Raw genomic sequence first — 11,576 nt, 5'->3', positions numbered from 1 at the left:
GCCGCCGCCGCCCGGCCCCCGAGCACGCCGGCCCCGCGCGCGCCTCGAGGCCGAGTCAAGGTAAGCCCCGGCGGCCGCCGCGCGCCGACCCCGCGGCCCGGCCCCGCTCCCGCCGAGCCGGCCCCGCGGGCGCATTGTTGTTCCGACTGCCAGCCCTCCGGCCGCACACGCTCCTTTGCATACTCCGGTGCTGACGGAGCGCCCGCCCCGGCGCGGACCGCTACCCGGGCTCTGCTCCGGGGTCCAGGCGCCTCCTCCTGCAGCCCGACCCCCCTTCCCCGCCCCGCGAGCCCGCCGAGGCCAGCAGCCAGCCTGGCCCCCCGAGCTTGTCCCGCTGATGGCATCTCCCTCCACCCCGCCCCCAGCAAGAACCGAGCTGCTCCCATCCCTGGAACTAATCCCTTCCTCCCGCCGCCCCCACCGAACGGGCCCCCCACGCACACCCCCAGTGCCTGGGACGAGCCTTCTGCCAGGTCTACCCATCCTTAGCTGGGGGAGGGGGGGACAGATTGGGGGGCGGGGAGCATGCATGGCACAGAGTGGAAAGTCTTTGCCTCCGCCGTGCAGCCCTTCCTCTCCAACATGCCAGCTCCCCTCCTAACCACGGAGTCCACCACCACCCCCTTTTCTCAGTCGCAGCTGCCTGGTCAGCACGACCTCTTTTGAACATTCTGAACCCCAACTTTGCAATCAGGTGGGAAAAAAATGGCAATCCAGAAAGCTGCGAAAAGATTTTTTTTTAAATGCAATGAATGGGGAGGAGTTCTTTGAGCACCCTATTATTCACCTCTCTTTCCTCTGGGCTGCCTGCCTGCCCTCCCCTCCCCCCCAACCTGGATGCCTGTCTGCTGGAAAAGGCGCGATTGCTTCTCTTCCTCTTCTGCCCAAGATCAGGCGCTAAGGTCTAATATCCTTTTTAGCCACACTAAGTCTTCTTGATGTTCTTGCATTCACCAATTCCTCTGGGCAGTTCTTGCTATAACCCCATTTCTCAGACAAAGGCTTAGGAGGGAAAAAGAACCAAACTGTTTCCTGTGTTTGCCATTTTAATGCTGTCCATCCCCACACACCCAATTCCTATCCCCGATGCTTCTCGTGCCAGTGTCTTGAACCTTCAAGATGGGCGGGGGGGGACCAACTCCTGGGTAGCTTGATACAGTTTCTTTATAAATCTGCATTGTTGCTTCTGGTTTATGGCCATCAAGAAAATACCAGCCCCCACCCAAAATGCACCGCAGCCAAGTCGGCTAAAGGCGATGAGTGTTGGAGTCAGTAGGGGGCGCATTCCCTGCACTGGGTAAGGCTGCAGAGGGGGGAAGGGCCCCAGAGCTAGAACAGGATGTGCTTCACAGCGCCTTCTACAGACCATGGGAAAATGGACCCAGCAAGACACACACTCTCGCACTTAGTTGGTGAGCTGACAGCAACATGGCGAAGGATTAAGTGAGTCAAGAGCGGTGATTTTATTTCTTTTAAAGAATCCACCCTGCATTTTAGAAGTTCTGTCTTTTTACTTTTTCAAAACTGTTGACCCTCAGACAATCCACATTTGTTCTTGGCACATCATTGGTACACAGATTTCCTATTCTCTGGAATTCTTCCACCTTAAGCTTTGAATGTGTCACCATGTCTTTCCAAGGTCAGATGGTAAAAGGGAAAGTTTAAAACCTGAGAGTAATGGGTTTGGGGGTATTGCTGATTACCTCCTTTCTTCATGGCCCAAATCTTTCCAACTCTTTTGAGAGGTAAAAATCATTCTTGAAGGATGTTAGATTTTAGTGGGGTAGTAATTTTCATAAGCATGTAGATGGGTGTCATGATTTGCAAAGCCTTGTTGGTAAACATCAAACCCATGTTGAGTTCTTCATTGTCAAACTCAACAGAGTTGATTGTAAAATTTTGTTGCCTTCCAACTTTGGACTTGTAATTGCCATTCATTATCTCAGTAGCCAACCACCTTTGCAAAAGTGTTGACACCGGTCTTCTGTGAGCACCCACCTTCTTAGGGTGTGTTGATTTCTATAGATTTTACTCCTCTTGTTATTTCCATAGGTGTGAGATGCACAATGCGAAACCTAGGCCCCAGCTTTTGCACCATGATGCACAGGGTTGTACTTTTTGTACTGAACTGATAGGTGGCCTAGTGGTTATGCCCTGTACTACCATTTTGAGGATCTGGACTCCGTTCCTGCCTTGCTCTTTGGACCACATTGTCAATTCACACCGGTGGGTATATTCATTTTGGAGGGTGGGAACTGCAGCAACAGGGAAGCCAGAGATTTCTTCCTCCTTGGTCACCACCAAAGCCAGCACTTCCAAAATATCAGCCTAGCCACATTCCTCAAGGAACCAGTTAGAGCTGGTTGCAGTCGTGGGTTCTGAACAGAGAAATGACTTATGGCTTGTTTAAGAGAGAATTTTTAAGTTGCTAATATTGTTTTAATCATTTGCATTCTGCACTCTTGTGTATAAAGTATGTTAAGTTCTCAATTATTGTTATCTTGATGACCCAATCTCAAGAGTTGCTAAGCTTCTATAAACCTTAACAGATTCTCTGATCAGAACAGGCCTTTCCATGAACATGTACTTGCTACCAATGATTGACAGTGGTTGTTGATACTCAGGGTACTTTTAAGACTTTGTTGCAAGTATTTTATATAGATACATCAAGGTAAATTTATGGGGAATGAATGGGTGTATTCTTTGATACATAGTTAACCAGTTGGTGCTTAAGGGAGAATTTTCATGGAACATTTGCTACCAAGTAACATTTTGGTGACTGAAAAGGAGGCAGCTTGGTTCAGGTATTCCAACGGAGACTTAACTATATTGGTTTTGCAATTTTTTAGTAACCACAGAATCAGATTTTAAGTCTAAATGGTAATATTTATAATTTTTAAATACTGCTTAGTATATGTTAAACAGATATAATTTTGACCTGTACTTGGTCTTTGATATATAGTTATATTGAGTTTTTAGAGGAGTAATTTGAAAACAACTTATTTGAGGGTATGTTTGAGGTGAGGCTTGTGAAGGTGCTTTTGTTTGATTTGGCAAATTATACATAAGATACAGTGTTAATTGATATCCTTAGTGGTAATAGCCATTTTCCCCCTACAGGAAAACTTGCTATGAGCTCTTAGAAAGTATGTATTCTGCAGTTTTCAAGGTTTCCTGGTTTTGGCATCAAAATAAATAAATAAACAAAAGGTGAAACAATTGGGCTTGAAAGCTGGAATTTAGGTAAACTGAGGGTTCGTTAAAAGTACGGTAAAAAGCCTCAACTAACCAGAGGGTGGGGATGGGTATTCTGTTTAATTGAACTTTAAGTAGAAATTCCTTCTTTATCTTGGCCATTGTTGAAAATTTCCTAAAATTACCTTATCAGAGGCTGCTGTACATTGAACTTACTAAATCTTTGATTTTGGTTCTTATGGTCTTTATAGAAAATATAGGAGATTGGGCTTTGAATCTCTAAAGACCTCTGGCCCCGCCTGTCCTGGAAGTCATTGGTTGTAAACATACCCACTGTGAATTTGTTTTGCTTAAATTTCTCTTTTTTTTCCTTAAACCAGAGTGCAGGAAAAGTTCTAATACTATTTATGTTAAAAATAAAACGTCACCATGTTGAACAGATTAAGTGTCAAGTAAGTTCTCAATTATTGTTATTTTGATGACCCAATCTCAAGAGTTGCTAAGCTTTTAAAAACCTTAAAGATTCTCTGATCAAAATAGGCCTTTTCATTAACATGTAGTTGCTGCTAGATAATCAGCTTAAATAGGCTTTTACCAAGTAAAAATGACTTCTGTTTTTTGTTCGATTTGATTACTAAAAGCATAATTAAGGTACACTGTTAAAAATTGTTGCTTTCCTTGTAACTAAATGTAATTTCTAGTATTTTGAAAATTTAAGTATTCAGCAATCTGTCGGTTGATACACTTAAGGTGATGTACACATGCTGGCTACATGTTTAATTGTGGAAATTACTTTAATGAGGAAGATAGAGCTGATCAGTTACAAAGGAGCAAGTAGGGATCAATACTTGGGTAGAGAGAGAGAAAAGAAAAATCTCAGAATTTCAGTAGTATTTTTGTCTTTTGGGAACTATATATAAATAACAAAATAGCGTGAGTTGTAATAGACCTTGGCAGGTTGACTCCATCAATTGGTTTGTACATATATACACATAAAATACAACTCACGTTTTTAGAGTTGGAAATACCTGTCATTAAATACAAAGTCCGAGCATCAGAGATGTGGTTGAGAAATAGTACATATAACTACAGAAAAAAATGTCGGAATTAGACATTGTAGTTTTTTAAAATAACCTGTTAAAATCTTAGTGAGATAACTTGCAAAATGATGTGAAAGTAGCCAAAAAATGGAAATTTTTATAAGATTAGAAGCTAATTTGTAGTTTACACCAAGATGCCCAGTACTATTGTGTAATAATCTATGTGTTCATCCTGAACTTCTAAAAGGGCTTTCCCTTTAAAGTCTGTTACGTCTTCCAGAAGATAAAATATTTTCCATGGGAGTTTAACTCATTTATTTGCCTAAACAGCATGAACATTAAGTAAAATGTTGCTCCCCTGAGTAAATAATTTAATTGTAGAGTCACAGAACTTGACATGTTCTTAGCATCATGCAAACTTCACCTAGTTTTGTAAGAGCTTGTGGCGTTAAATCTAGAACAAATGCCATATTTTGCTGGTGTGCATCACTGTCAGTTATACATTTTATGTTGTTAGTTTGGAAACTTGGCATTTGAAACTGGTGAGAACCAAAGCCCCACACTAATTGAATTGATACTTTGAATGTAGAAGCTGTTTCTTGTTTACTCATTTCTGCCTTAATCATTGAGAGACTTTGTAAAAGAAGCCATCCTTGTTTTGCCCAGCATGAATGGCCATGGTTCCATTATGACTTCATGTTTTTTTATAGTTTGTTTGCCTGATCCTGTTAATTACAAAGTGAGGGGAAGGATGATTGTGCTCCCTCAGTCTTTCTGTGTCTTAGTTCTCCTTGGACCTGTGTTTTGGTTGTGACCTACCTTTGATATCTGGCAGTTAAGGAGTCATCTTGAATGAGAATCCATATTCTCTTTCACTGGAAGAAGGCTCTCCTCACATATTATCAGGCTTCTCAGATTGGTATATATATATATCAACTTGATTATAATGTGATGTGTTTGTCTATATTAGGAAGTCACAGATAAAATGTGAGCCAACTATATACAGGAACTGTTTTGATTGAGGGCATACATTTTCTAATCAGTGTAAAATGCAAAGTTCTTTTCACTATTTTAGTTCTGAGTTCTCTCATCTCCATGAGAGAGATTCAGTCGTCCTCTGCCTGTAGTTCTTTGAAATGCACTCTCAAGCTTCCTTGCTTTTGTGGATCCCTAGTTTAGTTCTAAGACCACAGCTTGAGAAATAATGAAATCTCCAGGATTGCAGCCGAGTTCCAGAAATAAAGGTGTGGAAATTAAGAGGAGAGCGTAAATGCTTTTGATAGAGTTTACTAAGGAAGACTGCCCTGAACACGTACTGCGGTTTAAGATTTAAGGTTTAACTCAAAAACATGCGTGCAATCTGTAGGAGACTTGTGCATTGTTTGACCATCCCTTAGAATTAAAAATAAATCCCTACCATCCTGACTCCCTCTCCAGTAAGGGTGTAGATTTGTAATTGAGTCACTCAGCTGTGGGTTGTTTCTGTTTATGTGTCACTTCTCCGATGACTTGGTTGATGCCTTTAAGAAGGGTGAGCTGTAAGTGTAAAGGCCTCTTTGCTGGCCTTTAGGGTAATATTAATGGCATGCCCATTTTATTAGCCAAGCATTTTTTAAGCCATTCTCAATTTTCTTAGGATTGTCCTTGTTTCACAAGTGGGGAAATCAAGGCACTGTGACATGCGATGATGACGTGAGCCACAGAATGTGTTCACGCGAGGCCTGTGCTTGAACACAGGCTTTTGTAGGGTTCCCTTGTGCTCTTTGGCTCATGGGGTCCCATGAATGCTTCGTAACTGGGTAGTGCTATTTTGTGCTCGTGTGTCCGTGAGTACCCGAGGAGCCTAGATGGGCTTGACAGTCAGAGGCTGGCCACACCCCCAGCAAGAGAGTCCCGGCAAAAATTGTGCCGGGGGCGGTTGGTTGAAGCAGCACATGTCTGGCTTGAAGTTGCCTGCACACGGATCTAAAAAGAGCGTTTGCTTAGGGTCCTGTCGCTTTTCCCAGTGTTTTGGTTTAGGGCAGTCTTGTTCTTTCTTTCCTCCGAACAGTTATTTTTGCTTAGATAATTGCTGGCTTTTGCCGTTCTGCCTTTCCTTTTTCTGAACCCTCTGGGCTCTGTTTAGGAGTTTGTGGAAGGCTGTGCTTCCATTGAAACGTGCAGCTTTTTCTGGTGGGAACTGGCAACAAATGAGAACCTGAATGAATGGTTTCTTTTGAAATCTGGTATATCTGAAGAAACTTCTATCTAGCGGAAATATGGAAGAATTCATTAAAATTTTAAATTGGGGGTTGTAAACGTAAGTCAACAGTTAGAATTCTTGCTCTTATGAAAGCGGTGGGGAGTGTCCTGTGCAGTCGGCTCAAAGTCCTGGTCCACAATCAGGTAGGCTTAAAAACAACACCAAGAAAAACTTCTCTGCAGAAAGTGTAAGAGTTGAGCCACCAAGTGGCAAAGCCTGCTACACGAATAATGCTTCTGCTACAAAGAAAGCTTTGCATATTAGGCCTTAACTCCTAGGAGATCACTCAGAAAAACTTGAGGTGATTCAAGTAAACTATTCTGTTATTCATGAATGAGGAGAAAAGAACCTTTCCCTTACTCTGGGAAAATTATTTCGGAGTAGTTTTGATAGAGCATAGAAATTTTCTCATTAAGGAATTAAAAATAACCTACTTTGTGTCTTATGCCATTTAGATGACCAGACCAGTGACGTGCTACTGAAATGATTGTAAGTGGACATATCTGGATGTCTTCTTAGGTCCCCACTTGTGAATTGATTTCCCTTTTTCACATTTCTCTTTAGCCAGGTTGTCCACCTGTATTGACAACAGCCGTGCTCCGCTATGGAGTTCTTACATGGGTGGCAAGGTGTTGCGGTCATTCCCCATGGTATGTCCCTGCCTTGCTGGAATGCCTACTTCAAACAGCAAATTAGGAAATGCTCCCCATCTCATACTCTTTAAAGCTAGATTAAGGTGTTAGAGATAGTCTCAAACCTTTTTTTTTTTTTTTTTGGTAAGCTGTGAGGCATCTTTCTTCCTTTCAAGTAAAATTCTTTGTGAACTTCAGTATGTAAAATTGATAAAGGGTTAGGGAGCACACCTTCAGTTGCTCAGCTTTCATCTTGTCCCTCCAGCGTCATCTTCTCCTCCATGCATATATTCTATCATAGTCTCAGCACATTCTCAAAACACCCTGAAAGCCATTGGTTCCATTAATGTGTTCTGTAAATTCTGGTGGTCACAGCTAGGATTCTCATCTAAAATCTGAATACTCCCAAGTAATGGGATAAACAGCAACATAATAGTTTCCGGTTGTAGGCACTAGTCTTTTAGCCTGAAAATCTTAGAAGTGACCCACATGTTTTTTTTAATGAATATGCAAAATCTAGATCATAACTTTGATGTTTCTGTGTGACTTTAAGTCACCTAGGTTTATTGTAGGTACTTGCAGATATTCTGTTGCATAAGCGTTTTAAGTGCCACAGAGTTTATAAAGTTAAGATTATGCTAACTCACAAATGTAAAGTATTATGTGAAAACACTATAATGTGTGTGAATGCACATTATGATGTGTCTAGGAACAGATACATGGCAACCACATCTGATTATCAGGATTAATAGTCCATATTTTTTAAAAGATTATACCATAGCGTGAGCTCATAATTTTCAAAGTGACTATTCTAGTATCTGATCTGGTTTAAGATAATGATAACTGCTTTAAGTGTTAACTGTGGCAGCATCTCATTTAATCTTTCTGGCATTGGAGTTGAACAATGGAATCGTGTTCTTCTGCATATACTATAAGGAAAGAGACCTCCAGAGGTTGAGTAATATTTTTGGGTTCACAAAGCTAGTAAGTGGCAGAGTAAGGATTAAGTAAGGACACAAATCTGCCCAGCTCTGGAACTGTGTTCTTAATAACTACATCGTACCGTCTGTCTTTTGAGCAGAGGAAAGCTTTTACTGTGTTGTGTCACCCTACTTGTTAACAGAAATTTGAAGTTGTGAGGTAAAAATTTTACATGTAGCTGATAGGTCAGCTGAATTTTTATTCATGAAAACAATATAGCTTTACTGGGAAACACAAATGTTGATGTAGGCTGTAGGCTTCACCATTGAATTTCATCTTCCTTTTGCCATCACTTCAGCATCTTACTGTCTTACACCTAAGGCTCTGCTCCGGTGATCTTGCAGACCTTTCCGATTGTGTGGGTCTGAGGTGGGTGTAAACTCAGCTCTGGTGATTCTGACAGTTGCCTAGGTCAGGTACTTCACTCCACATGGACTTCCTCTAGGCCTTTTGTAATGGGACCTGCCATACGGGCCAGATTAATTCTCTTAAAGTGCTGTTAGAATTGTATCCTTTCTCTCCTTCAGTATCTGCAGCACCTCCTCAGTGCCTACCAGACTCTAGCTGCACACTCAAGGCTTCTATCCTCTCCCCAACCTACCCTCCCAACCCTGTCGTTCATTATTACTCGGAAGCTTGGCATAGCAGCCATTCTGGACTCTATATGTTGTTCGTAGAACTTCTTGCTGTCCCACCTCTAGAACTGTGCCAGCAAGTTTTGTTTTTTTGTTGTGTTTTTTTGCAGTGAATGCAGATTCTCAACTAACGTAGTGGCCCCAGCTTAGCATCTACTTCCACCTTCTCCTGAGCTCCCCTGCTGAGAGTGAATTCTCCCTCTTATGAAACCTCAGAGCATTCGGTTTGTGACACATCTGACACTTTGCTTCTTTTCCTGTAGATATTTATGGGGTGTCATCTCTGTACGTCCTTTCTAGGAAGGGGCTTTTCCTTAGTCTACATTTACTGAGTGCCTGCCATGTGTCAGCCACTGCTGTAGATGCTAGATACCTAGCAAGGGGGAAAAAACAACAAGGAGGATCTTCTTAATAGAACTTCTTTGGTTTGGATCAAGAGATGGCACCCTTGTGTTCCTGCATATTTTAAGGGTTCGTAATTCCATCATTTGAGATCAGGAAAACCAATCTCTGCTGAAAAATGATTCATAGTGGTAATTTACAGACATAAATACCTCTTTACCATACTGTATCAATTATAATTTCAGGTCATACTTTCCTAAATCTGAAGTCACCTGTGATGAGCATTTAAAATAAAACAAATTTTAAGTCACAGTGTAATTATAATTTTGGAGATTGATAAGGTGGTGAATGGGGCTGCTTATTTCCCATTAGATTCTTGGTTTGATATTAATGAGCCACACCACATGAAAGAAAACAAAACTTGCCAAGATTAAATTGTCATCATTGTGTTACCTTTGAAAAGGTTTCTCAATTTATTTTTCCTAGGACCTCTCCTCTTTGGCAGTTCTATCCTTATAACTGTTTGAAAGAAACTTAAGGTTATTTAAAAATTTAATACATGGAAATTCTTTGAAAATCTTTACTGCTACGTGCTCTAGAATCATTTCACTTCTGCAAAACAAAAAATAGTTGAACTTATTAAAGTAACCCCAGCTGGATTAAATCTATTAGTTAAGGCAGAGTGAATTGGAGCCTTTGACATTGACAGAAGTGATATATTCCTCTGTTCCTGGCCTCTTGGAGTAGAGCATTTTTGCTAGGAAAGGGAATTCTAAGATTTGGGGGGGGGGGGGGGCATTAATAATGTTACCATAGAGTCATCCATTTAATATTGTCCAAAATGGTCTGGAAATTATTTCTAAAGTCCTTCAAAGTTCCTATGTTACATCCAGGACTTGCTCTTAGAGGATCTGTCCTGTTCAAAAAAAAACTTAACAGATGCTTAATATTCATAGTTTTGGCAGAGAGTCATCAATGATAAATGCCTCTAATTTTGAACCCACACTATCCTGCTGATAAAATTACGAGCAAACCTTATTTGGCTCCATATTCAGTACTATTGCCTTATATTTTCCAGTAGCCACATTGAAAAAAAATTTTTTTTCATTGTGATAAAATTTACCATTTTAACGACTTTTAAGTGTAAAGTTCTTTGTTATTAAGTACACTCACATTGTCATGCAACCATTACCACTGTTCATCTCCAGAACTTTTTTCGTCTTACAAAACTGAATCTTACACCCATTTAACACCAAGTCCCCATTCTTCTTTCTACCCAGCCCTTGGCAACCACCTTCTTCTTTCTGTCTGAATTTCACTTTCAGTATCTCATATGAGTAAAAGCACAGTATTTGTTCTTTTGTGGCCAGCTTATTTCATTTAGCATATGTCTTCAAGGTTCATCTGTGTTTCTACTAGCCACATTTTAACATTTAATTTCATTTAATGTTAACATTTAATTTAAAGATGAAATTAATTTTAATATATTTTTAACCTGGTACATCCAAAGTATTATTTCAACATGCCAATATTTTGAAAAGGTATTTATGAGACGTTTTGCATTTTTTAATACTAAGCCTTGGAAATTCCAAGTATATTTTACATGTGAAAGCATATCTCAAACGGGCAAAGGACTTGAATAGACCTTTCTCCAGAGAAGACATACAAGTAGCCAATAAGCAAATGAAAAGATGCTCAGTATCAACTAATCATTAGGGAAATGCAAATCACACCTAAAATGAAATACTACCTCATACACATTAAGATGGCTATTATAAAAAAACATTAACAGGTGTTGGTGAGGATGTGGAGAAATAGGAAGCATTGTGCGCTGATGAGAATGTAAATGGTAGTACCACTATGGAAACATAGAATTACCATGTGAAGAGATATTTGTACATCCATGTTCACAGCAATATTTACAATAGCTAAAAGGTGGAAGCAATCGAAGTGTCCCATCACCTGCAAAATGTGTGTACATATAGCGTGGAATATTATTCAGCCTTAGAATAACAGATAAGCAAAATATGGTGCAAAGATGGTATAGAATATTATTTAGCCTTTAAAAGAAAGGGAATTCTGACACAGGCTCCAGCATGGATAAACCTTGAGGACATGATACTAAGTAAAATAAGCCAGTCACAAAAAGACAAGTACTTTGTGATTCCACTTACATGAAGTACTTAGAGTAGTCAGAATCATGGAGACAGTAGAATTGTGGTTGTCCAGTGCAGAAGAGAAGGGAGTTATTGTTTAATGCACAGAGTTTCAGTTTTGCAACATGAAAAGACTTCTGGAGATGGGTGGTGGTGATGGTAGCATGATAGTATGACTAAATACCACTGAACTATACACTTAAAAATTCTTTTTTTTTTTTTTAAAGATTTTATTTATTTATTAGAGAGAGAGAGCATGAGGGGGGGAGGGTCAGAGGGAGAAGCAGACTCCCCGCCGAGCAGGGAGCCTGATGTGGGACTCGATCCCGGGACTCCAGGATCATGACCTGAGC

At 40.6% G+C, this 11,576-nt stretch overlaps 1 protein-coding gene across 4 annotated transcripts in view; it reads left to right on the top strand.

The window, feature by feature from the left end:
- The first annotated feature begins 6 nt into the window (after positions 1 to 6).
- Positions 7 to 11,576, top strand: part of ADNP (activity dependent neuroprotector homeobox) — a 29,321-nt gene continuing 17,751 nt past the window's right edge. The window contains exons 1-2 of one of the 4 annotated variants that reach the window (XM_035025409.1): positions 43 to 60; positions 2,053 to 2,226. The gene's annotated coding sequence lies outside the window, so the exon portion shown is untranslated. Of the gene's footprint in view, positions 61 to 1,144; positions 3,648 to 11,576 lie in introns of those variants that run through there. The other 3 variants (XM_035025408.1, XM_035025410.1, XM_035025411.1) reach the window with 3 other exon arrangements.

The sequence above is a fragment of the Mirounga leonina genome, unplaced genomic scaffold (genome assembly GCF_011800145.1).
Source record: "Mirounga leonina isolate KUSES-001 unplaced genomic scaffold, KU_Mleo_1.0 Mir_195, whole genome shotgun sequence".
In the NCBI taxonomy this organism is placed as follows: Eukaryota; Metazoa; Chordata; class Mammalia; order Carnivora; family Phocidae; genus Mirounga; species Mirounga leonina.
Note: the sequence above shows the minus strand (reverse complement) of the source record. Positions and strands in the feature narration are given on the sequence as shown.